The following is a 27,561-nucleotide window of genomic DNA, read 5'->3' on the forward strand; positions in this document are numbered from 1 at the left end:
AACGCAACAGTGGCTGAATATTTTTAAACAGAGGCTACTTCACATCAATTTTACATTCATTATGTTTCTGGTTGTTAAAGGACTAAGTATCATACAACTATTTGTGTTTCTTGGAGGAAGAAATTTGAGAATGTACCTACCCATTGGGAAGCAGCAAAAGAGAAAAATACAACAAGTGACCGGTCTATTTTACTTCCCACACAGACATATAGATTACTATGACAAAGCCAAGGAAACAGGTTTGAATGATTCACAAAGATTCTTTTTCTGCAAGGCAAATTTCACAGAGATTCTTTTCCTGCAAGGCAAATGTCTTCATGGTATTGCTGCGTCAACAAAAAATGGGAAGGAAACAAAAGACAAATAAATGTATAATAACCATTCAGGCAAAATATGCCAGGCAGTGACAAATAATTGATTAAATACAAACTGGATAGCTTTGGTTGTTGGCAGAAACTTGAAGGCATTTTTGTTTTTAAACAGGGAACCAGTGGCAGCATTGTGTGAATACAAGAGTTAACTAGCATAGGAGACTTTTAGGATTTGTCTGTCAGTATTTGGGTTTGCTACACTCACCACTTCCCTTGACCTCCAGTGTATTTATTTGACCTGTAAAAGAGGATCAAACAGTGCATTGCCAAAATGGAAACGACAACTGTCTGAGCTCTTAACCTATTGTAAAAACCTCTCCTTCGAAGCTAAACTATGAATACACATACAGCACTTCTGCAGCAGTGATAAAAGATTCCTGATGCATCATGAAGATGAAAAATGATTCTCAGTGAAGAGGGAAATTGCCAGAGGTGTCAGAAGACATGTTGCAGTGACGTAAACAGTGACACAGACATTAATTTCAATAATCTGACAGTGAAACAGTGCATACCTGAGCTATCTAATTTTTTATGATCTTCCTTCTTTCACAACAAGATTTTGTCCTTTGGGCTCTTCAAAAGCTGTATCTTCATCTTTCCGTAAGCTCCCCTCCTCCAAAGGAAAGCACCTAGACATTTCAGTCCAGCAGGGAGCTTTTCATTAATTATATTAAATAGTGTGATGATCTGGAAAGGTCATACCAGCCTTTCAGCATGCTCTCTCTCCCAGCTAAGTACTTTTCAGCCACAATTGATTACTTTGTCTTTTAGGTTTGCATGATTTGGTCAAGCAGCAGCGCATGTGACATCAATAACATTATAGATATTGTGATAAGCCACATCCCAACCTGGTGCAGCTTCCATCCCACATTCTGTGGTGCTAAATTGCAATAGAGGTTGAAGCCTTTAGAGTGACACCCTAGAAAAAAAAAAAAAAAAGATGGTACTGGGGAGAACTAGCACAATAGTTAGTATTCCCATGACCCGATGATGTCATGTAACATAAAGAGTGCCCCTCAGTGAGGGCCAACTGCTCTCTAAGTTCCTTTTATTAAGTGCTTTATAGCCTTGTTGCTGTATGCTGTGTTACATCCATTAAAATAAACCGAGTTACTAAAAGAGGTAGTCAAAAGAGTTTCTTGGAAGTGTGCTTTGCTCATCTGCTTCAAAAGGAAAGATTCCCACATGAAAGATATTCACATGCTGATTTGTGAAGAAAGCAACGTGCATGCTCTAGCATACATGCTCACCTCTTACAGTGCTATGCAAGAACAGTGAAATCTACTTTCAAATTACTGTAGCTATTCCAATGTATGCTCTATGCATTTTATCAGATCCACATCTACTAGAGACTGGTTCTCAATATATGCTACTCATACATTATTACTCGTGACAACAGCTCTGTACCTGGTACCACACCAAAAGTCTCCCTGTCATAAATTTGCCCACGACAATTGCCCATTTGCCCATGACATTTCCCCATATCAAAGACATAGTAAACTACTGACTTTGGGAAAAAAGGGTGCAGGGTTGTCTGCATACAGGGACAGTCAAAGGCTTAGCTTTCCTGCACTGTCAGTTCAGCAGGGGACACAGACAGATGGTCACCTTGTGCTGAGGCAGCTCAGAAAATGCTTTTTCAAGTAAAAATATAAATGAGTCGTTAAAGTCTGAAATATTCCACTGGCACCAGTTCAACTGCCTCTTAGTCAAGAGTTTTTTGTACAATAAATAAATTTGCAAAAGTGCTAAGATAAAAAAAACAAACCCAGTCAGCTCCTTCTGCCCCAATTTCTCTCATCATTACAATACACTCTTGGAACTTCCAACTTCATGGAAATGCAAGTTCTTCATCGATGAACTATGCAAGAGGAAGGAAATACATGTGGGTATTGATATAACAGAAAAATCTCTTGCAGCACATACGGGATGGCAAGGTACAGAGACAGTGCTCTTTACTCTTCCGCAGTTGAAGAGAGAATAGTTGAATTACACCTGTAGTGAGGTTTTATATACAGCCTTAATCAACTCTACATACAGCATCAACACCACAGAAAAGAACACGTGACTTCTGAGCCCTTGGTTACAGGATGACAATAAGCAACCTGGATACACGGATACAAATCCCACTTAAGGTTACATTTGTCCTTTGCTGCAGACTCTGCCAATCTGCTATGTCCTGCTTCAGGCTTGGTAAAACACAACACACTTATATCCTGCCTGTTTAATACCCGACATAAATCAAATCACTAATTGTCACTGGAGCTGTTTATTTCTACAAGGGCTTTGCACCACTGGCCTACACCAGATTGCAAAACTGTTCTTTGCTCTGCGTAGTGTAAAGCCACCAGCAAGGGGCAGGGGGTGGTGGGTATTGAACTAGCAGAATGTATTTCAGACCAAAACAATGATCAGACACCTCAGAACTGCAAGAGATTCCGTAAAAGCATCAGCATAAAGCAAGAAGCGAGTAAGAGACAAGGTACTTCAGCTGAAGCAGGGGGAAAACCACAGAGGAGATGTGGTAGCTGGCAACACCCCACAGTACTGCTGGCATTCGTGATTCACATCCTCATCTTTACCGTGAATATTCCAGCCTGGCCACAACAACATTTCACAAGCATTTACCCCAGAAGATACCCACTTTGAGAGTAACCAAGTCAGAAGTTTTACCATGGATCTCAGTAAGATTACAAAAATTAGCATAAAAAGTAAGTGCTCACAGATTGTCAGATTATAGAGGAAAACTTTCCGATTTTGCACTATTACAAACTTGACCTGAAGGCAAAAGGAAAACAAGCCTTGGGAAGCAACTTATTTACTCCCATTGTTCTTCAGTTGCACAAGTTCCCTCACGACGAAGACATTTCTTTACAATTATACAAGAAAACTGAGGGGGACAAGGGAAAAGCCCTGCTGAGGACTTACTGCAAGTGTGACACAAAACAGCAGCCACAAGTCTAAAGTGGTAAAGGCAGCATGCCAAAAAAAAAAAAAAGTCAGCGAACAGCATCAAGAAAAGCTCGCGATGCCGTACCAGCCGCCAGTTAGCATTCACCGTGGTGCAGCTGCTGGAGCTGCTCTGTCTGTCTCGTTCCTTGCTGGGTATAAAGAGGGAAGAAAGAGCTGTTTGTTTCCCCCACGTCACCACTAGGGACTCCAGAGCTCTTCTCAGGCTCCCAACAGCATCCTGACAGTTGACAGCCCTGGAAAGGGCCCTGCTGCGGAGGAGTGCCGTTGCACAGCCGGAGGAGCGCTGCCGCGGGGCACCCGCTTCGGCGGGAGCTGCGAGCAGCATCGAAAGGCAGACAGCACCGTTCTGCTTTTGCAAGCAGAATAGCAAGGCGGAAAAGGTTTTGTCTCGGTTAATTAGCACAATAAGGAGCCACTGCGGAACTTGCTCTTTCATAGACTCTCCATCCCTTTGCATTCAAAGAGCATCTTCCCAGGGAGCTGATTGCTAGATCACGTCAGGCGATGCAGTTTTAATGTGTCTCTTGGAAAGGTGTGCAAAGGACTATAAATAAAGAATCCGACTCCTAAAATAGATATTTTGCCTACATCATGTTTAATATACTAAGCACCCTTCACATGCTGTATTTTTTTATCCATGTGTCTGAACAATCTGGCTCCCATCTCAGACATGAAAGCACAGGATCTTGCAGGGAGAAATCGTCTTTGTCCTACATTTGCACAGCATATAGCACAATAGGATTACATTCTTTAGAGCCTAAGAACTAATGTAACAAAATAACAAGTAGAAAACCAGTAACACGTGATATATGAAACGGACAACTGAACAGCAACAGAACAAAAATAAGGATTCAGGAGAGGGAAAAGGAACACTTTCAATTATATTTTTAAAATTCAAACCAAAAAGTCTGGAGGAAACATTTCTATAAGCTAGGATTCACATCAGAAAAAAATCCACAGCTGTATGATAATCAGAAATAAAATTTTTTAAAAAAAGAGAAGTGGGACACGCAAAGTAGACACTATGACAAAATATTTTGTACTATAGTTGTGCACCAAGGTCTCTAAGCACTTCACAACAGCAAACGTTTCTCTAGACAGACAAAGACTGGTGAACGCTACATTCCCAGACCCAGCTTTACAGAAATAAGTTTGGGGTTGGTTTTTTGGTTGTTTTTTTCTTGGGGGGTGTTTTGTGGGTTTTTTTTTTTCTCTTGGGGGGAGGGGTTCTGACAAAAACCTACTCACAAGTCAGTGAGTAACACTCAGAAATTTCAGTTTCTAGCCCCAAGCCAAGACCATTGGACAGCATTTCTCCCCCCAGCCTAGATAAAAGGCTCAAAGTTTCAACACTGACTTGATTCATCTTATAGAGAGATCATCTAGCTGGTGTAACTGCCTAGGAAGGGAAGATGATCAAGATGCAACTACATTATGGAAACTTCATAAATCTAAGCAAGTAAGTGCTGCAAGCAGCTAAACACATATGGCAGATGAAACTGAATAGAGCGCTTGGAGAAATAATCAAGGATATTGCTTAGCTCCAGATGCTCGTGCAAGGCTTGAGGTTTTCAAGAACTGACATGACTCCCACCTTGTCCCATCTCTGTTCCCCAACTTGGTCACTCAGGACTCAGACTCTGACTCCAGCCACAGGAAAACATTTCTGTCCTACATCCTCCTGCCCAGTCACTTCCTAGGTCAACAGCTATACCATGGTTCTTGTCTACAGAGCAAAGAAGTAAGGGGTGCGGTGGGAGGACACACCTGTAGGTGAAAGCAGAGCAAAGCAGCATAAGGAGGTATCTGCTGAATCTAAAATGGTAAGTATGTAAAGATAGCTGAGAGCATGCTTATGCACAGTATTCTTTGATTCATTTCCCCCTCTCAAGCAACTTTAGCCGTTTTCTTCTGATAATGACAGTGCCATCTGCTCTTATCACTTATCTGGTATCCCTACCTTTTGGGTATGGGAACTTATCCCTACTCACATGAAGTATCATCAAATCCATTATGCTCTGTTTATGAAAACATACTTGGCGGCTGGAGGGAAGATCACATGATTATAAGGAAAATTACTTCAGATAGCAAACCACAAGATACTAGGAAGAAATTAAACCCTAAATTCTTCACATGAAGAACCCTAAGTTCTTCACATGATTGAGGAAAGAGGCAGCTGCAAAGGACAGTCAAGTTCCAGAAGCCTGCAATCTCCCCAGAAACAGCCCTAAGTGAAACCAAACCCCCAGGTTTCCCAGCAATAGTCTGGTAGAATACACAAAACTGCACTGGACCTGGGAGCATCAATCTCTGGCAGAATTTGCCATGCTCTAATTAAAGGACCATAATCTGTGAAATCATCAGGCACACGCTGATGGGAAAAAGGATGAGTGTGTTGGTGCATGGATGAGGGCACTGACAGCATTATCAGTTGTATTTACAATATTCAAGCTCTACAGGCAACTTCTCATTGACAGCTCACTAGCTTCATGTAAAGGACAAATTTGCTTAGGGAGTCTGTGTAGTCCTCATCATTGGAGGTCTTTAAAAAGAAATTAGACATCTGCCAAAAATGAAATGAGTATAGCTGATCTTTCTGTGGACAGACATATGGACAGACACCATTCTGACATCCTTCCAAACCCACAGCTATATGCGGCTGTCCTTTGATCGGCCTACTTTTTAGCCTCAAAGTAGGTTGGTCTCTCCCTCCATAAGCTCCATTTCACCAGAAATCATTCCCAAAATGAATATAAACCCTGATAATATGAGACATCGCTGAATAGGTAAGTAGACAGGAATCATTAAAAGCACACCCTGAAGCTTTGTGTATTTCATGTTTATGAATCATCCCCCTCCCCCAAACTGGATATCTTTATTTCAGAGACAGAAAGCCAACAATGGTATTCAGGGTCAGTTCACACAATTTCTTCAAAAGAGGAGCTGTGAAGTGGGAACTAAGGCCCACTGGAAGCTAGCAAGCTAACAGAAAGGTGGATGATCTTATCATTATCAGACATATGGTGTGATTTTTGGGGTTGTCCTATGCAGGGACAGGAGTTGGACTCGATGATCCTTGTGGGTCCCTTCCAACTCAGGACATTCTATTTCCCAGCTATGTCAGTGAACAACTGGAGTGTCTCATGATCACAAGCAATACTTTGTCGAAAACTATAGATATCTAAAGCAAGGAAGGGAAGGGTGTAAAGCTAAAATATGACAACTGAATTTAAACAATGCCAGAAGGAGCAAAGGCCTGAATTTTTAAAAGCTCAATTCTGTTTCATGTGTCCAAATAAAGGCCAGATTATGAAGTCAACTACTATGCATGCAAGCCTTTTGAAACAAATATAGCTATTAATGCCACAATAAGAATTAGTGAATGTGGAGAACTTTGAAAAGTGACTTCTGCTTGCTTATGCAAAAAGGGCACACAAGGTCTAAGAAAATCCAGCTTTGAGATATCTTGATAATTGCTTTCAAGTCTAAAAGGCTCAAATATGTCACACAGTTTCAAGCTCAGTACAGCTGTTCTGATCACACTTAACTAGCAATATTAATCAGCTAAACATTATTTCATAATTCTTGGCAATGATGTATATAAATGCCCAAACAGCAAATTACACAGTTATTGGTGCTTCTAAATTCATGTATTGAAACTCATTTGCAATCAGCTTCCTCTAAACTTCAAGAGAAATTTAAGGAAAGTAGATATTTCTCCCTATGCCACAAACTGAAAGGATGACCAGTGCAAAGACACTTCTACAAATGCAATGCTCTCTCAAAAACATAGGGAAGAGAGCTTTGCATTTGTAGTATCTATTTAGCTACATCACAATTTCTAGCTTTAGTGCCATCATACACATGAAATACATAGGTAAGACATATTGCCCCATTCTGTCGGGTACATTCAATACTGAGAGTCAGCTGGCCAAACGTGTGCTTTCTTTTCCTAACATATGGCCCAATTACCACTTCAGCTACTACGCAGCAATCTTTTTATCAATTAACACAAATAGTCACTAGAGCCTGGGCTCAAGTACCTATTTGATTACATATCTTCCCAGAGCTCTCTGCATAATAAAGTAAAAGATACTCAATCTAGCACAGGAATCTCGTTTCTTAAACATCCTATGCCTGGCTAACTAAAACATTAGAAAACACATGACAATTCTGTTATGCCCAGTAAGCTGCCTTTGCTTCCATTTTTCTTTGCAGAATAGCCATCACTAGGAACTCAACTGATGAAAGAGATCCTAGGTAAAAACTAAAGGACTATAAGATTCAGCAATGCAACTTGTGGGTCAGGTCGCTTGTATTACAAATACTGCACATTTGTAACTCCAAAACTCAATTTATTTTGCCTAGGCCCCTGGAACTTCTTACTCACTCTTAGCAGCTTCCAGTACCTTCAGTAAGGTGATACTGCTGCCTCAGCTTGTTTGCATAGCCACACCTGTGCTCTCTTTTCTTACCAAAGAAGAAAGGCTTTATAGTTACTGAATTTCCATAGAGTATACAGTAAAGTGAAACCAAGTCTGAAAGTCTTCAGCAAAACTTAAGAGTCATGCTTCAACTGCAAGGTTCCTGTCTCTATCTGTTGCTTGTCATTATGAACCTAAACACTCACAAATTGTACAATACAAATGAAGAGGCAGTTCTTTGCTGCCCCCCAACCAAAGGACCTACAGATAGCCTCTAATGCATTTAATTAGTCAATATCTGTAAGCACTTTGAAGATAACAAGCAACATAACGTGCCAAGTACTACACTGTGTAACCAGCAGCTCAAACTCATGTTGCCAAAGTACAGCAATAAGGTTGTCCTTTTAAACCTGTTCATAATAATTATGGCTGTTAACAACAGATATTGTTCAGCTGAATGAACATGATGAGCCTTCAGCAAACAGCTCTCATCAATCTGACATTCTTACAAACGTCCCTTGCTAAATGTCAAGTGAGATTTCTAGAGGGAAAGAAAAGTGCCTTCCCAGAAAAGTACAAAGTTTATGCAGATAAGAAAAGAAAGTGAGGCAGAAGTAGAAGCAAATAACCTTTCAAAAAACCTCTAAAATTACTGCCAACTACACAAACTATTAGTAAGGTCCCAGTTCTAAGCAGGAGAAAGGATGATTTACAGTGCTGCAAACTGCATCTTTTGGACACTGATATTATTCTCTTTACAGCTAAAGAAAAAACTGAGAAGATATTGTTCTAGTCCTAGAGTTATATGGAAGTAGCTTGCCATGTGATGACCTATTTCTTCATTCTTAAACATCCTAAACAAAACAAAACAAAAAAAAAGATAAATACCTGAACTTGTGGCATAAAGGTAAACCATGGCACAATTCATTATAAGTTTATTTTATATACACAATTTAAATATGCAGAAGGATTTTTCTGAAGGGGCATTTATAATATTCAGTTAATTGAAACACTCAGTGTTGCACTGGACTTCTAGCTCACAGAATAGCCCATATGTTCAAGATGCTTACCCTTATGAAAACATAATGAATGGTGAGCATTAGCTTAGTAGCAAGAAGCTCTTACAGCATTACCCCAAAACTAACATACCAGAATTGCCAATATCTCAATACTATTTTTTTTGTCTGGAAAGCGAACATTTACTGGTTTTTATTATGAGGATGCTGAAAGAAACATTCTTAAATGGTTACAAAAATGGTTACAAAGTGCTTTAAAGAGATAAATCTCTAGCATGCCTTACCATGAGCACCCATCTTCCCCCTTTCCCATGTGTTCATTAGAATTAAGATCATTTCCATTGTGTTAATGCATCTCATTACCAGTAACAGATGTATTACGGTCCTCAATGCATGCGGTTTTGATTTGCACCATGGCCTTTCATATACATATAAAGTCCTGGCATCAGCTGCTATTTAAGCAGCTGCCACAAGGAGTAATGTGTTTTCAGAAAAGCAAAGGCTGGTGGTTCTCAAAGAAATTTGAGAGAAGTTGAAAGAAATCCAGAAGAAAAATAGTCCTGTTTCTATAAGGCTTTTCAAGACAGTCCTGAAAGACTTCAAGGACTATTCTCTCTCTCTCTCAGTTTACAAAACTTCACGGACACTTCCATTGTACAGGTACTTTTTAAATGAGGGACAAGAAAGAGAACACATTGTATTTCCAGGTTGATTCAAAAATTAATCATGGTTACACTAAAATAAGTAGAATAGTGGGGTTTTTTTCATACTGCTAGATTCATAAGTATGAATGACTTAGAAAGTCACTTAGTCCATCTGTAAATCAAGCCACTTAATTTCCTACTGCAGGAGTAGTTCTATATGGCAGGCAAGAATAATAAAGGTATCATACTTCAAGAGCCAGGTTGATTAACAGAAAAAATTAAGATAATTATTCAAATTCAGTCACATACTCTGTTATACTGCTAGTGAGGTACACTATAGATATGTCATCGTTTTCCAAATCATTAGAGACTGGACATGATCGGATTCCTGATAGAGACTTACGCTTTGTTTTTATAGTCAAAACTTCAAAATTGAGGTAAAGACAACTTCAATATTTTACAGCTGTGGAACCTGCACAAAGTTTAGCCCTTTGCCATAGCACTTTGGTGAAGAGCTTTCATTTAGGATAGAACTGAAGATTTCAGGTCTTCCAACTTTAAGACCTTATGACTGAAGAACCACCTTAAAAACATGACCCAGGTAAAAGTAATGTGATTATACACACCGAAATCTACGTGAATCATGAAACAAGTGTTCTGAACACGTGATGTTTGTCTCAATGGGATTTTACTCTGATTCCTAAGGATAACTAACCCTACTAGCTATTCTAGCGTAAGCAGGCAGCTAGTTTCTCTCTCTCAAGGGGAAATATTAATTGTGCATCTATAAAGTAAACAAGACACTGTTTTGAAAAGCAGTTTGTAGATCTAAAGTACTGTCATTTACTTTCTGACACTCCACACTGGCCAAATCCATCCTGGCAAAAGAACTCTACGGTGGAGCAAACAGTTCAGAAAAAATTAGAGGGAAAAAAAAAGGGGGAGGGGGAGGATGTGGAGCATCTGCGTTCTTCCATCTAGGAAAGAGAAATTTTCATAATTTTAAAACATTTTCAGTGTCCTGAGGTGTGAATAACCATTATTCATTATAGTTGCAAGACTGTTTTAGTCTCCTTCATGGAACCAAGTACCTTAAACAGTGACCTCTGCACCCCTAACACAGATGGGGGCAGAGATGGCTTACTGACTATTCATGTTAGTCAGCCCAGTAACACACAAGATCAGAGGGAGTGATCAAAACTCATACACCACAAACAAAAGACTCCTGACTCTTTCTGTAAAGATTAAGGCCTTCTTTTTTGACTCATCAGTGTCTGAAATAAGCTTATTGTTCTGCTGCTCAATTTCTTCCCTACTCAGTGAACTGATTCAGCAAAGTCAAGTTACTTTCATCAACATCTCCTCCTAACGGAGTATTTAATACCCTGAACTTTAGCTAGCTTTTTAGGTCAAAAGTGGGTAACAACGAAATTAAAATGTCTTTATTAAAGAAGTTATTGTTATGAGAAAAAGGGAGGGGGGGATTAAGAGAGGTAATGAACACATTTTGCCCTATTTTTATTGGATTGATGTACTTGCCCGTAAGCATATTAAGCCACATCAATACACGCAGCTAATGAAATAATTAGTTGTTAGAACCACCAGCTTATGTTTGCTTAGAGGAACTCTGCTTTAATGAGGTAAGCAAGGCAGAGTTAGGAGGATCTCGGTAGGAGCCGAGTCCTGCCCGGCTGCGGGAAGGGCCTGCCCCGGCGCCCGCCAGGGCGTACAGCCCCACAGCAGCCCCTAGTGCCCAGCGGCGAGCACGGCACCTGCGCCGGCACCCACCTCCGCATCCCCCTCGGGCCTTCTTACCCACTCCATTCCCTTTTGAAGTTGCAATTAGGTGAGAGAAATCATGCTGAACAGGTGCTTCACGAGTCCTGCTGGGGACTTAGTGTTCCCAAGGCTTATGATGCACCATGATAAATTGAGTTTAGAAATCACGCTTCTTTAAGAGCTATGCATAAAGCAGTTCCAGGTCACCAGGAAAACAAACTGATTTTTAAACTGTCTACTTTCAATCATGATAAAACTCAGTAAGAGGTCCAGAAAAAACAGCAAAGGGAAAAGCTTGAAAGATTTAAAGCACTGAAATGCTGTCTTTTAATGCTTGGCTCCAGATACAATCTTGCAAAAAGACTGGCCAGAGGAAACACCACTCAAATCTGCTCCTATAGAAGTTGTTACTGTAGTTACATTTACGCAGAGGATGGTAGAGGCTATCTTGAAGGATTCAGTGCTTCCTCATTCTCATTTAGAAAAAAATTTTTATTTTAAAACTTTGTAGAGGAAGAATATATATATACTACTGAATGTATATACTCTGTTTCAGTTTTGTCTCTATCATGTCTGAGAATTGAAAACTTTAACCCCTCCCCATAGTTTTCTCACCTCCACGTTTAAGTTCTTAATGCATTAATTTCCAAACACAAAGTCAAAGCCACCATCTTTATGAACCTTCCCTCCCCATTTCACACACTCACAAACAACCTCTTCCGATTACACTGTTGCAATATTCATTTTACCTCATGTAGATGAAGCCTTAAATATAGAAATAATGTTAAGAGCAAGTTTACTTAACATTTTAAACCTATCCTCTGTACCACAACAGAAGTAATGGGGTAAAAAGTTATACTGTTGTTCTGTGCTTCAACTCTAGATAAAAATCCTAAATGTAAATACATTTGCTCTGTAAGGAATATGCATGGGGGGGGGGGAATCTACTTTTTAATCATAGTTTTCTATTTTTGGATCCTCACATCAAGTTCAATAGAAAACTACATCCCAAACATTAAATGCTATAGGATAGTTCAACAAGTCCTACAGGAAAGTGCTATGTTAATGTTTTCTTATATTCCATAAATTTAAGAGTAATCACCATGTAGTCCTATTACTTTTCAATGGAAGCCTACAATCTACATATCCATTAAATTCCATATGGATCTTCTTCAAGGGGCAGAGGTTCCTCTAAGCCTGTGACTGTAGATTCATGCACCATAGCCTTACCTTCTTTAAAACTCTTGCTACAGGGGTTATTTTACCAAATACTGCAAGTAGATCCTTTGCTGGGATCTGCTGGCTGGACTGCTGTAGGGTCTCTAAGCCCCAGTGCTGCTGCAAGGTCCGACTATTTTGAGTTTTACCTGTCAGTGTCCTCAGAGATCAGTGTCAGTACTCTGGTTTCCCTACGCAGCCACAGAGCAATCAAAGCAGCACAACACCTGCATGGGTTTTGTAACATTCATATATATTATTCAAACTGATCCCACAGTTCTGCTTTTGTTTCTACCCTTGAGGGAAACACAATCAACCTTGCAATTCCAAGCACGATTTGTAACATGATGTATCAGCATAAGCTGCGGTACAGACTACGGCTAGAGCTTCACACCCAGTGTGAACCAGGGGCTACGCAAAACAATGGAAAGCAAGACATCACCTCCAATACAGCAAGTCGGAACTTAATGGTTGATTTAGTGACTCAATTCTTGCTTAATGCTTCTCAAATTATTCTTGGACTAGCTGGTGTGGAAGAGAATGAGTCAGAAGTTGCTTGCATATTTCATCTCCATCCTTACCAGCATAGGGCAAGCAAGCAAAGAAAAAGAATGAATTAACTGTGGCAATGTTTAGAAACAAAACCAAAACTAACCTTGCTAATAGTCTAGTTCCTCCTTATACCCTAAAATGACACAACGACTGTCCACTATCTTGACATGGTGACCTACCTTTATTCCTTTATTGCTGCAACATGAATGGCAGTTGCATCAGTTCTAGCCAGGGCTTGGTGCAGGTAGTTCAGAGGCAGGCATCTCCAAAGTGACCTATTTCTCTGTCATCTCTGTCCTGCACTACTGAAGTATAATTTTAAACCTATTTGGCCACTGAAGATAACACAGAAGGCAGCAGCAAGGCAACACCAGCATTCTGATGCTCACTCCTGCCTGTGGAGGAGTAGCTCAATAGAATAATTTGGGCTTTAAAGGTCACAGGTAGCAAAAGATCATGTATCTGAACCACAGCCTTGACCCTCTACTGCGTTGCATTGATTGTGCATCCTGTTTTGTTCCAGTTCTGCCAAGTTAAATAGTATGATATCAGAAGGGAGGTATTGTCTCACGAAATGACTGAATTTTAACAGCCATTCAACAATAAATTAAAAAAAAAAATTATTACTGCTTGCCGAGTGCCTGCATGTAGAGATTGAAAGCCCAAGTAAGTAAAAGCATTTCTTCATCTTATGAAACTCAGGGCATTGTATGTATAATGAAATGCCATTAAAGATATTTGTTACTGTAATACGGAGAAAGCAAGTTAATCAGAAATAGCACAAGTGTCAGGAGTACACAAGGTGGTGGCAGGGAAGCTTCCCATTTCTGTCCTGAGGGGTAGTAGTCATGCACTGGGGGAGCAATTTACCAGCTTAATGCAATAGCTCAATAACAATTTTAGTAGACTATACAGTATATAAATCTATACATTCTTTACCCTACAGGAGAACAGGTCATAGAGAAAGCAAAAGCAAGACAGATCACAGTATCTGCGTATGGTTATAGTAGATCAAATATAAGACTTTTTCTAACCGCTGCTACCTGAAATTTCGTAATGTCAGCTGAAACAGAATAAGCACCCGCTCGCTCCAAAAGGGCCAGAGCACTACCCTTGATTTAAAGGAAGTGCATATTGCCTATTCTACTGTGGCTTAGTATGTCTAATGAGTAAGGTAACAAGAGTATTGATTAGGTGTATTATTTTCTTTCGTTGGAGACAAGTCTACATAAACAATGTAGAGTCAGCAAAGACTTCCCATCTGGGGCAAAAGCAAGGGCAACACACATTAGTGTCATTTCATATCACGCACACATCAACTCCTTCTCAATATTAACCTCAAGTCATAAAAATAAAATTGAAAACTCTGGGGGGAGAGGGAGGCAGGGAAAGGAAAACATTAGAGTTCAAGTAGCAGACCTTAAGATACGATGTTAAAAACAAACAAACAAACAAACAAACAAAACCAACCACACAACTCCACACCATAGTTTTACACTAAAAATGTTTTGGGCAGATCTACTCGTGTAGCTGTGATAGCTAATGCCATTGGAAAAAGCAAAAAGCTATTTAAGAGGTATTACCTCCTAACAAGGTATTTTCCATAAAAAGTAGGAGCATATTCATCATTTCTTTTAGAAACTGAAACAATTAAAGCATTTCCCTTCCTTTGTAATATTAAAAATTCAAACAAAGTATTACACTAACAGAGGGCAATTTCCAGTCACATTACTAACGATAGTACAAAGCCTGTGTAACCTTAAATTCTTAATGTTTTCTAGTGTCTGCTTTATCCTACTAAAATCAAATGCAACATCAGGGCCTTTTGTGGAAGACATGCTCTTCTTCCTTCAGTGACCTTTCCTCCACTGCTTCTTGTAGTGCTTACCACTAGGCTTAAATAATTAAACATGCCTAAGCCTGAAGTTATTGCAGAAATGCACCTACATTCGAAAAGTACTATTTAGACAATAATTTGTAGAACAACAACTGGAGGCCAGATGCTTATTCTCATAAACTGACATCCTTACTGGAACTACCTACTCACTTCCATTGCCTGAGGGCCTGGACAAGATCAGAAAAGCAGCCTTTAGTACACCAGTTACAGTTAAACAACATGAAAAGAAAGAGACAATTATCAGCAACATTCAGAAGTAGAAGAATTTAAGTGTTAAAAGCTCAGGCATGGTTTCTGACAAAAAAGGAGAGCACTCTCATTGTACAACAGACATTTAACCTGGACAAAATAACCTTAGGAAATAATAACTTCTGTTACATTTGGAAATATGTGGTATTTTCTCAAATATTCATAGATTTAGAAAAATCATGATTTTCCAAAATGCACTTTCACCTCCCTCCTGTTATATTTAACACAAAAAACTCACTTCCACTGGCAAAGTAAATGTTTACGAATATCATAGTAGCTTTATCCATTGTTACTTCCTCTGCATCCTCAAGACCATCACTTTAACATTTTGCTCCTGAAGTTTCCCTCCCCATACCCAAAAGCATAAAGAGAAAAGTGGTGGTGGGGAAGCATATTTTGTGCTGACGACACCAGAAAGACTTCAAATTGGCTCATCCCTAACCAGAGACAAGGAGGTAGGTTTATGTCAGACAGATAAGAGATGATGAAATAACTTAGGCTACTCCACTGCTAGACCTCAAAAGCTTTCATTAAATTCCAGATAGAATCATCACTGAAGAGTTCATGATTCACAGCAAAGCTTTGATTTCAAATGGGAAATTACATTACATGAAAATTAGTATTTTGGACAGACCTTTTACTAAGTTTCCCTTGTCTTTCTACATTCTGTAAACATGTCTAGTAGAACATACACATTCCATATGTTAAATGAGATGTTTCATAAATAGCCTTGAAGCTAATACTCTTGGAAAGTTTCACACAATTCTTCACAAGACGGAATCTTCTAACCTAACACATCCCATACAGGAAAACACTGTAATTAACACCACTTGCCTGTGGCAAATTATTCCCCGTGAGAGGAAAAAAGTTCACATGTAGGTAGAAACGCAGAGATGCATCTCTCTAAAAACAGGAGAAATCTAAAGCACTAATCCCCGACTTTTGACAATTCATGTATTAGAAAGTGTTATCCCAAGCCTGCATACTACAGAACGGAGTTGAGTTGATGTATCTGAAGACAGGTGTGGAACTTCTCTATTCATCTAAATGAAAAGAAAGATCTTGCATCTCCGCCTACTTCAGAAAAAGAATATAATAAGAATTAACGCAGATTAACAGACTCGTTTAGGCAGCTTAAGACCCTTAAGCACACATTCCCAAGCCAAGTATTTATAATAAGAAGTCTCCTAGTTACCTCTCTCAACTGTCACTGTTTTCGGTATTGCATAAAGCTGCTTAAACTATAAAGCTGATTGTCAAGGGAATCCCAGTGTGAAGGGATCTTTTGTGGTTTGAAAAGGTCGTGACTTCTGTAAGAGGAGGGCATCAGGTTACTGCAGCAAGCCCTGAATATCAATGACAAAGGAGGAAAAGGAAAACTAACAAGTCAGACTATACTGTCTCTCCCTTACTATTCAGCTATATCGCATGGTAGTTGCAGGGCACGACAGAGCCAAGAAAGACTATGGCAATCCTTGCTCCCCTGAGGCCACTTTGTTCTCCAGTAAATAGCACAGATACACTGCTGCAGGCCACAGGAAAACAAGAGGTGCCTCTGAGCAGCGCTGCTATGCGCAGCTTGCTCCACTGCAAGCATCCACTGAAATCTCAGAGGCAAAACACCCACGTGGATCAGGCATGATATGAAACGAAGCAGAGAAAGAAAATGCATGGTATTTACTGCCTGACAACCAGGTTACTTTAATCCAGCCATACATTAATTCAGCCAAATTCCTTTGCATATTCTAGAGCTGATAATATAAAGCCATTCACAATTTTTTTTAGTCATTAAAAATCTTCAAAGCTTACACAGTTTTGACTTACATTTTTCACAGGAAGACATGTGGGTGATTACATAAAAATTGCCACATAGTCAAATATTCTAAGGTCTATCTCACAAACTCCAGAAATCGTAATACTTGGTTTTTCAGAAATGAATTAAAATACCTACCCATTCAGTTAAATTACTTCATACTTCCTTTATGATACAAATTTTCAATGCATCAGTCATTTTATTTGAATGTTATCTCTGGATACTTAAGCTCTTGCATACCTACATATTAAGTTACCTCTTCTGCATGCTTCAGTTTGCTTCAGACTTCCTGAATTCAGTTGATCCAAATGTTAACTATTGTGAACCCATCACTCCCATAATTCTCCCAACAATCCCATCTAAACTCAAGTTTAGCACATACCCATATAAACTTCTAACCATACAAAGTGTCTTGTTTTCCTGGGCCTACACCCTTCTCCAGTTCACACACTCCTTTCGCCCAAACGTGGTCTAAACTATGTGTCTCATCCATTTGTTCTCAGAGTTAGATTGCACTTCCACCCGAGAAGAATGATTGCACAGTTGAACAGATAAACAACATGACTAATATTTACAACCCTGTTGCAATACAATAATTGAAGAGTCCGCAGTGATGCAGTATTCCCAGGAACATATCATAGAATCGTTAAGGTTGGAAAAGACCCTTAAGATCATCGAGTCCAACCGTTAACCTATCACTGCCAAGTCCATCACTATACCATGTCCTCGAGCACCACATCTATCCGTTCTTTAAATACCTCCAGGGATGGAGACTCAACCACTTCCCTGGGCAGCCTGTTCCAATGCTTGACCACCCTTTCAGTGAAGACGTTTTTCCTGATGTCTAACCTAAACCTCCCGTGGCGCAGATTGAGGCCACTTCCTCTCGTCCTATCACTTGTTACTAGTGAGAAGAGACTCACCCCCACCTCTCTGCAACCTCCTTTCAGATAGTTGTAGAGAGCAGCAAGGTCTCCCCTCAGCCTCCTCTTCTCCAGACTAAACAACCCCAGCTCCCTCAGCCTCTCCTCATAAGACTTGTGCTCCAGACCCTTCACCAACTTCATTGCCCTCCTCTGGGCACACATATATTCCTTTGCTTACGGAACTGTAGTCCAAATTGCCTAAAGTCCAAGGCTTAAGTTTTCAAAGCTTTTTCAAGAGAGATCCAAATCCCTTACGGAGTTTTGATAATGCCACTCCTGTTAATAGCCTTGCTGTATCTACCCTTGTTCAAAATAAAAATGCAGACTTTGGACTTGAGTAAGTGGCATTTCTGAAGCATATGCTTGAGATGCTTAAAAGAACATTCTACAACCTGGTTTTCCCCACCCAAACTGCTAAAATACACTTTCACTGCATGCAAAAGTAAAATTTGCTTCCATGTGCAGTCGGTACAATGCAATCCCTGCTTGTATCCTTACAAGAATATGAAACTACTTTTGTCTTCGGGGTAATCTCTGCACTATTTTTCCTTCCTACTTTGAGTTCACCCATTCCACTCTATTCTCTCAAGTTTTTACTATTGAATCTTCTGCTTTCCAGAAGGTGGCTGCTCTTGCAGGTTTTAAGTAAACTGTACGTAGATCATTTAGCTTCGAAGTGCCTCATTTTCTTCCTGAAATAAGTGAGGATATAGTGAAGATTTATAGGTTTACATGAAATGCACAGTTATTACAGTGTGTAGCTCCAGAGAAAAGCCTATAAATAAAACCAGTTTGAAACAAATGCAGCCTCAATATGAGAGCCTCTGTAGAAAGGCCTAATCTCAGAACATTCACCTTCTCTTTGTCCTTTCAACTAGAAGCTGCATGATGCTTTCAACAATGCTTAACTGATGAATAGTAAAGGGGTGGGGGGAAATCACACAGGCAAAGAAGTGCCATCCCTAGCTTTACCTAATAATACCTAAATGTCCTATTGGTTTAATAACTGGTGATCCACCATGTACATAATGCAGAAGTCTTGCTTTTCTTTCTCATTTGCCAATTTCTTTCTGGGACAGCAGAAAAGACAGTAAAGATTATATACTAGTAGACAAATTAAAAAAAGAAAGTGAAGATTATATGAAAAACATGCCCACTGCTCAGTAGCCCCATGTTACACTGGTAAAATTTTCTTCTACAACTAAGCAATAGGAAGGGGAGGACTCTTTTGCTCCCACAGGGAGTTAAATCAAATTAAGCAAACATTTGCAAAAAAAAAAAAAAGAAAAGTTACTGGCCTCCCACCTCACTTGTCTGTATCTTTACCTCATACCATATTTCAGAGGAGCTAAACAGAGAAGGATATAACCCTTTTCTTACTCTTGTAAACAGGATGAACAGGACTGGAACTGACAGTCTCAAATTACTCGTACGTGCTGGACTTCATGAGCACTTGACATAAATTTAACCTACCAAAACAACATCCTAAATTAATTGAAGGGGTTAAAATAATGGGCTTCATGGAAAACTCTCCCTGCCACAGGTTGCAAGCTCAAAGCTATGTCAAAAATGCAGCAACAGAAGCCCTTCATATTTTCAGTCATGAGCCTCATTTAAGTATGCTTTTGTTTTATGCTGATGTTTCTGCTAGCCTTTGCAATGCACAAAGTACACACAGAATACCTACCATTGATGGCCAGTTGAGTAAAGAAACTTTGGCAAGTTAAAAAATAGTTGTTGTCCATACAAAAAGTTTCTTCAGTACACACTGGGAAGACACCTAGATTCCTTGCTACCATTCTGCCTCTGCAGTATATGTTCTGAGAAAGAAAGCCTCCGGTTTCTGAAAAAATCTCTGCCCACTACCCTCCTCCAGGATCAATAGGATCCTACCTTACGTAACGACTCTAACTTTGGCAGCAAGAGCTGTTACATAGCAGCATCTTGCAGATTTTAAGAATACAGATATGGTAAGTTTCCTCCTCAGCAGTATGAAATAGCTGTAGAAAACTCAGCATACCACTTGGGCATTTGAATCAACTTTGAGAATGTCACCATCACTACCTTACCAACCTGAACAGTAACAGCCTCTAGAAGCAAATACCTGCATATGTATACCATGCTCTCAACACTCCTCTTTTGGACCACTCCTGAAAACTACAGTGTCTAAGTCAACATTTTCTCTTTTTTTTTTTTGTTGTTATAAAATGCAACAAAAATACATGATCTTTTGCATGAATTTCATCAAAACATAAGGAACTCTTACTACTAAAGGATGCCTTCTTGGCTACCTCAGTGTGTGAAAGGCCAAATAACAGATAGCACCACAAAGGCTGTCTTCCCTAAACAACTGGAATAACTGTCCTTTTGAAAAGCCAAGAAATTAAACAATCTCCCAAACAAACTTAATGTTCACACTTCCAACTGGGAGTACTGAAAGCAGAAAATTAATTGGTTTTAATCTGCTGCTTAAGAGTTTTGAGTTTATCTATCATGTTTGTTTGCCAGCCCAGGAACTGGAATTTTGGGTTCTGAGTCTCCTTCATTGCTCAACTTTATTCTTTGACACAGAATGAAAAGAAGGAAGGAGAGCAATGGGGGGGGGGGGGGGGGAAGTAATTTATTGCAATCAACTAACTTGTCAACCGAAAGGATATATTTGTAACTTCAGTTTTTTCTTAAGTGGCTAAAAGCAGTAAATTTTACTTACTATTAATTCTCTTGAAGTAAGAGATTTAAGAACACTAACTCTACCCACAGGAATTTCCAGTGATCATACAATTTGGCCGTTAGACCATTGGCCCATTGTACCATTAGAGAAGGACACATTCATAAGCAGTGTGTGTTTACTGATAAACTGCTCTTTTCTGGCTCCGTATTTCAAAGCCAGGCCCAGTGTCATCACATTAGTGTAAGATAATATTGCAGACCAAGACAATGAGTCAGCAATCAAAACGATGTGTTCTGCCATCCCACAGGGCTTGTTCTTTTGGTTCCAGTCCTGGAGTTGCTGGTACATCTCCTCTCTCCCATCCTCCCCTTGCTTGCATGCCACTGCAGAGCTCCAAGATTGACTCACCAGTTCTCTGCCCAGCTTGTTTCAGAAGGAAGGAGGAACTCATGTGTAAAGTACCCTGGGTCTTAGAAACACAGAAACATGTGCTGGAGAATCTTAGTGCCTGGTTGGCTGACTTCAGCAATGAGAAAAGGAAGCTACTCAATTAACTGGAACTAAGTGAAAAAGAAATTTCAGTTTTCTTTATCTTCCATTTATTCTTAACACAATATTTAGATAATTCAGCTCACGAGAATCTCATTGTACCCATATTCCTGATGAAAGACACCACCTGTGATACACTCACTGCAAGACCCTTGCAGGCCTTCCCTTCGTATTTCAGCAAGATGTAAAATGCATAGTGGATTGAGCTCATACAAGCACCCAAACAGTACAGAGAAGAAAGCATTTTCCACATTAGGTGAGACTGAAGGCATATGGGGCATTACACCATGAAATGCAATTAAAATGGAAGGGCCCCTAAAATGAAACACTTGACATTCTTTTCACAGTTCTTTTTAACTGAACATTTAAAAAAAAAAAAAAAACACACATAGTCCAACTGGTGCTAAAGCCTGTTCCTACAATAAACCTGCTAGCACTGAGTATTATCCATTTCCATTCTTGCCATAAGAATAGCAGTGGTATTAGAAACCCAAACTGATCCCATGATATAACATGTTATGTTATATAAAATATTGTGTACATTATAAGACATACAAACAAAAACAAAAAATAGCAAATATGACAGTATAATTAGGAAGTCAGAATTTAAATCCAGGCAAAGTTCTAATGAAAATCTACTAAACCAATAAAAATACTTAGGTAGGGTTGGGGCTGGGGGGGCAGGGAAGAAGCATGAGTTGTCCTCTTCAGTGAATCTGTTAAAATGTAAAATAACCACCATTTGCTTTAGTCTGCAGTATATACTGAGATAACACTACATGCAAAAAAATCCACACTAGCCTCACTTCTGTAGGACTGATGATCAGAGATAGATAATTAATAACATCTGGACACCATATCAAGAGAGCAGTGACATCTTTTCTTTTCCAGCATACAGGTGACTACCCTCCCACTCAGTTTAGGGCATGCAGCACTACTAAATTATATCCTACACATCAGAATACATAGAAATACTAGTGAAGCAAACGTGTCATCTTTTTCCCCAGAATATGAAAGTTGTTTCATCTCCAGGCAGAACATTTCCCCCCTGCTTTCATCCAGTCAACATCTCTGCTTTGATGGTCTCATTACATACTTCAATTCTAAAACCAGGGTAAGGGTCTAAAAATTTTAAGTTGTCATTTCTCCACCCCCCCCCTTTTTTTTTTGAGCCCTCATTACACACAGACTGTTCCCCATAGTTAAAAGAGAGCATAGCTCAGTGCCTGATGAAACAGATGCATGTGCTACATGCGATGGGGCTTGAGGAAAGTACAATGAGAGAAAACTATAGCAAACCGCATCCTGCCCAGAAAGAGATTTGTCATAATCATATAGAGTAAAGGCATATGCAACACAGAACATCACTTCCAGAAAACGAGGGGAAACACACCTATAACCAGTTCTCCTTTCTTCCTTAATCCCTCTTTAAAGCTATTATGCAAAACCAGTGGGAAATAGAGGGACTGACTGACAGGATGCAGTAACACAAAGTGATTTGATTACTCTGAAGCAGAGCCTTTTCATTAAGTTTTTAGCTTTACAACACAGGATCTATTACAAGAAGGGTCATTATACTTCTTTGTACCAAGTGGATCAAAGGTCCATCCTATTTGATGTGTTCTTGTATTTATAAATCTTAGGTAAGTCCCTTTTTCTTTACATACATTACATATGTATACATACAAATACAAGCCCCTCAACATCTGGTTATTCAGTAGAGCTGTATTTTGATCCATGTCTCTTTACACTAAATAACCACCTATGCAGTCTTTCAGATAGGTACCATATCCTTCAATATTAGTCATTCATATTCATATAATTGAGAAGAGGTGAGTACCTAGCAATTCCATTTGAAGAACCAAGCATCTTTGAAATGTATTTACAGATGGTTTTCTCACCTCCTTGGGAATGCTAAGTACTATCAGTGCAGCAATAAAAAAAAGCTCAACTACAAGAGCTCCGATTCTATTGCAATGCAATGGTATTTTATTTCTATTATTTAATAGAAAGATGGGAAAGGCTACAACAGTCATACTGTTCCTGCAGAAACTGCAGGGGGGGGCAGGGGGGAAGGATAAGTGCCAGGTTTAAACACAGAGTAGCACCACAGCCGTATGACTGATAGATCTCCAGAAATACTGGAGTGCCATGAACCATGCTGGATGAGACATTTACTTTGGTCACCTGAGCACTTGGTAGCACCTCCATCCCAAAAATTAAGGGCCTACAAGAACTCATTTGTGATTGGCACTCTGTTCCATATGAATTATTACTGTTTCGCCCTACATATTTAATAAATTCTGTAGCTGAAATAAAAAGAAAGCAGCAGCATTCAAAAGGTTAATGAGAAGCAAACAGATGAACTTCATGTAAGTGATGCACAAATCTTCAATTTCCATTCTGCTACCATCTACTTCCGCTAACAGCAGAAGCGGCTTTTTACTTACATATTCATCATTCCAGAGCTGACTGAAATGCAGAGAAAAAAAACTAGACAAGATTTATGAGAATATGGAGACTTCTATTGAAGATATTGTATGAGCTATGTTTCTTGCCATTCTAGATACTTTACAAATATTTCAGCTGGTTTAATAAAAAGAATTCTCTCCCTAGAAATTCTAATACCTTTGAAATGAAAAGAGCTTTCTAGTGCTATTTAACTAACGTTTTCCAGCACTACAGATCATTATTATGCAAGCATTTTTACTGTGCAATTGGCAGGGGGAGAAGAAGGAAAAAAACCCCCCACACAGAAAAGGAAGTAAAAAGGGGATACAAATTACAAGCACAGACTTCACAAACACCACGCTCCATATGCACCCAGTACTCATGTTTTAGCTTTTTTCCCCAGCTCAGACAAGCAAGCAGGAAACAAACAAGGAAACAGAAGGGGTAGACAAACCCCTGGACTTACCTTTTGTACAGTCCCTCGGTAAACTTCTCAGAAAGAAATTTAAATTCCTCCAGCTGGATTTGATTCTTTTTGCTTTTCTCTTTCTTGAGTCAAACAGAAGCAAAAGAATTAGTTTTCAGAGGTTCCATTTACTGCTTTTCTATCCCCAGCAAAACGCGTCCAGGAGACTATGCCAAAAGTAAGCCCAGAACTCAAAGGCAATTGGAAAAGGGAGCGTAGGGGGTTGCTGAAGGACCAGATTGTGAAATTCAGTAGCTTGAGCACAGAAATATCCTACTGTACAATATACCTGGCTTCTTGCTTACCAAAAAAATGTAGTGCAAACTGTCAGTAGTAGCCTCCAATAGCTGCTGCGTGTGCTGCAGATGGTACGTCTCACTGTTACCTTCCCAGATGGGTAGATGATTCAGAGAACAGCAAAACCAGGGGGTCGCCTCCAAACCAGGTGGATTGCCAGCCACTCATTCACTCAGTCCAATTAATCAAGACAAGAACAGCTCAGTCACCAGAGGTATCTCCTTCCAGGGTGCACAGGATTATGGCAAGGTTATTAATCTTGCTTTGCTGCATCCCCCCCACCCCCTACATTCAGCAGCCTGCACCGAGATGATTGCCAGCTCTGTCTCTGTCCCTGTTCTACTGCATTTTGCTCAGCCCTCTGTTGCTGCAAGTGAAACACAGAGGAGGGAGGAATACTAATAAGGTGGTTAGCTACAGTTTCTTTAAGGCATTCTACATACTGTGTGCGAGTGTACGTACATGCACATGCATGTGTGTGTGCATTTTCCATGGGGAGATCTGGATTTCTTTGCAGCTGAAATAGGACCTGTTTCTACATGAAAGTGTGAATTAATCTGGATTATCACTTAATGAATATCAGAGCCAGCAACTGTATTTTACTTCGGATAAGAGGAGGGTACTAAATGGTCTAGAAGATTAGTACAGCAGTAGTGGTTACAGGGGGGAGGGAGTGGAGGGTAGTGTAGAAACCACTACACCCAGAAGAGCATGTTAGGTTAGAAATTTGTTCCAAAGCAACTCATTTTAGCACTATTTTAGAAGTCATTCTTATATCCTGTACCAGTCAGGATTTTAAAATCAGCACTGTGTTATCCATCTCTAGATTAGACAGCAATATGCAGAGTCAAGTAAATATTTTTAGAAAAGAAAAGATTTCTGGCAGGAAAAGAGAAATTTAAGAAGTCAGCTGAGGCAGACATCCAGCACTGCATTTATGAAGGTGCTTTAAATTCCCTCCTGTACTGAGAATTGTTCTACTGAAACCTTTCACTTGTGAAATGAGTTTAGAGTTCTCAATCCAGCAGCCAAAACAGATTTTCCATGTATTGTCTAAGTAGCTGACCTGCATTGGCGCGTGAACCCAGGTATTCTGTTGTGGCAAGTGTAAGTCCTAGCTGTAATTGACTCCCAGGAAATATGAAAGCAGTCATATTGCCTTTGCTTTCCCATAGGTAATTCAGACCTATGCATCAGGTTCAGGATGCAATGCTGTCTCACTTGGCATGCATAATTCCAGCTTCCTGCAGCAGATGACACTTTGAGACTCCTTCAGGAACGTAAAAGCAAAAATAAACCATTCTTCAGAAGAAGCTTGGGGATTACTACAGTAAGTTATAACGATGTGGGACTGGTAAGGAACCAGTTCATAGGCCTGAGTAACCAAATATACTTGATAGAGCTCCCTATTGAATGAGCTACGTGAAATGAGCTTGGTGCTTTGTATAACAAAGAGCTAGCAACTAAACTGTGATTGAACAAGCTCAGAGATAGAAATGTCTGCGTAGTTTTAGATAGCCAATCCATAGGCTAGCTGACAAGGAAGCCTGGATGCACTGACCATGGCAGTATTACTGTTACTTTAGCACAGAGGACTGCAATCTAATACGGCACTGTCGCCACAATATTTAATACTAACACTGAGTAAAAGCCTTCTACTGGTAAGTAAACCTTGCAGTTTTGACAGCCAGTGAACTTACAAAACCACACAGCACAAAAAGCCTGGATGTCCATGGTATCTGGAAAGAGAAATATAGGGTGCTGTAGGGAACGGTTTACAGAAGATGGAAGACCAGCCCTGTTCCACTAATCACATGTCACTTGGGCTTTTATTCACTTTTTCAGCTTAACTTTCTTATAAATCATTTTAGATTTAAATTATAATGTAAGTCCACAGAACTAACAGAATACATTGTGAAGAGTAACTGATTTTTTTCTTCTTTGCTGCAATTATTTCTCTTCTCTGCAACCCATCCTTTTCCCAACACTGCATAGCACCTTGCTGTTTTCTTGACTTATGGAGCTTAAACAGAAAGACATTCTCATTCACCCATGAACATAACTGAGCCTATCCACACAGGAACATGAGCAGCCATAGTAGCTTGGACTGAAGGTCCATCTAGCCAAAATTTTGCCTCTGTTGGTCACTGTCAGAGACAACAATAAGATCTAGGGAAGTAAATAGTGATATTTCCCAAGTACGCTGTCCCAGCCTTTAATTATCTCTGCCATAAAGACTTGCAAGGTCAGAGACAGGAATGCTCTGCACACTTCAGTATGCCACTCACAGCTTCATTATCTTCTGTCATACCCTGGACTAGTTTCTTCACACTGAGAAGCCCTGATGTATTTAGCTGTCCTTCATATTGACTTTGCTCTGTTCACTGGAACACTCTTGTCATAAACCTTTTCCACCTTGTGCAGTGTCCAAAATGCCACAGGCATGTCATGAGCTTATAGTGCGACGTTGACACTTTCTGTTTTGAGAACATGTCATCCCAGAACGCATGCTAAGGAAGCTAACAGTTCATATTCTACTTTCTAAGACTGTGGTGTGAGTAATTTGGCTACTCTCAGAATCTTGATTTTATCAGTGACATAACATTTATAGCTTTTAACTAGTCAGCTAAGCTTTCACAAGACAGACCTCATGTCTAGCCCAAAGTTCACCATGGATAGTCTTTTCCACCAACATAAAGTTGTTTTTCTAGGTGCGTTCGGAATCCCTTGAGTACATAAAAAAAGGTTACACCAAAGATAGTTCAACCAATTCACACATCTAATGTTTACAATCCATGGGACTGGAACAACAGCAAAAAGAATTAAACTGACTTGCATTCTCATACCTATTTCCATGACAGATTACACGTTAAATAGGAAAAAAAAAGATTGAGTTGTGCAAGAATAAGTTATTGTTAATAGTATCTTCCAAGTATTGCTCATCATAATCCTAAAGGTGCAGGCAAGGACCTCTGTCCTACCTCATCTGTCCTTACCTCTGTGTTAAAAACATACTACCTGCTGATTAGTTTCATGTTAATCAAAAGGCAGAATCATCCTTTGCGCTTCCAAGGGTTGTTTGGTTTTTGGTTTTTCCCCCCTGGGGGCAGCAAGTGTAACGCTTTGGACAAAATATCTCATCATTCCCCTGTCTACTTACAAGCATCTTTGTTCATATTCCCACATGATGCTTAAAATCATGATTTTATGATGATAAAAGATATACCACTCCCTGCCCTCCAAAAAAAAAAAAAACAAACACACC

General features: G+C 39.6%; 1 protein-coding gene across 12 annotated transcripts in view; it reads right to left on the minus strand.

Annotated features, from left to right (window-relative positions):
• The window catches only part of LRRC4C (leucine rich repeat containing 4C), a 582,163-nt gene extending 557,608 nt beyond the window's left edge, over nt 1-24,555 (minus strand). For 11 of the 12 annotated variants that reach the window (XR_015701892.1, XM_087745991.1, XM_087745987.1 and 8 more), the window contains exon 1: nt 24,000-24,555. The gene's annotated coding sequence lies outside the window, so the exon portion shown is untranslated. The remainder of the gene's footprint in view (nt 1-23,999) is intronic. The other variant, XM_087745993.1, reaches the window with a different exon arrangement.
• Nucleotides 24,556-27,561: the final 3,006 nt, after the last annotated feature.

This window comes from Nipponia nippon, unplaced genomic scaffold, assembly GCF_047370975.1.
Source record: "Nipponia nippon isolate SJK-2023a ecotype South Korea unplaced genomic scaffold, ASM4737097v1 scaffold_10, whole genome shotgun sequence".
NCBI lineage: Eukaryota > Metazoa > Chordata > Aves > Pelecaniformes > Threskiornithidae > Nipponia > Nipponia nippon.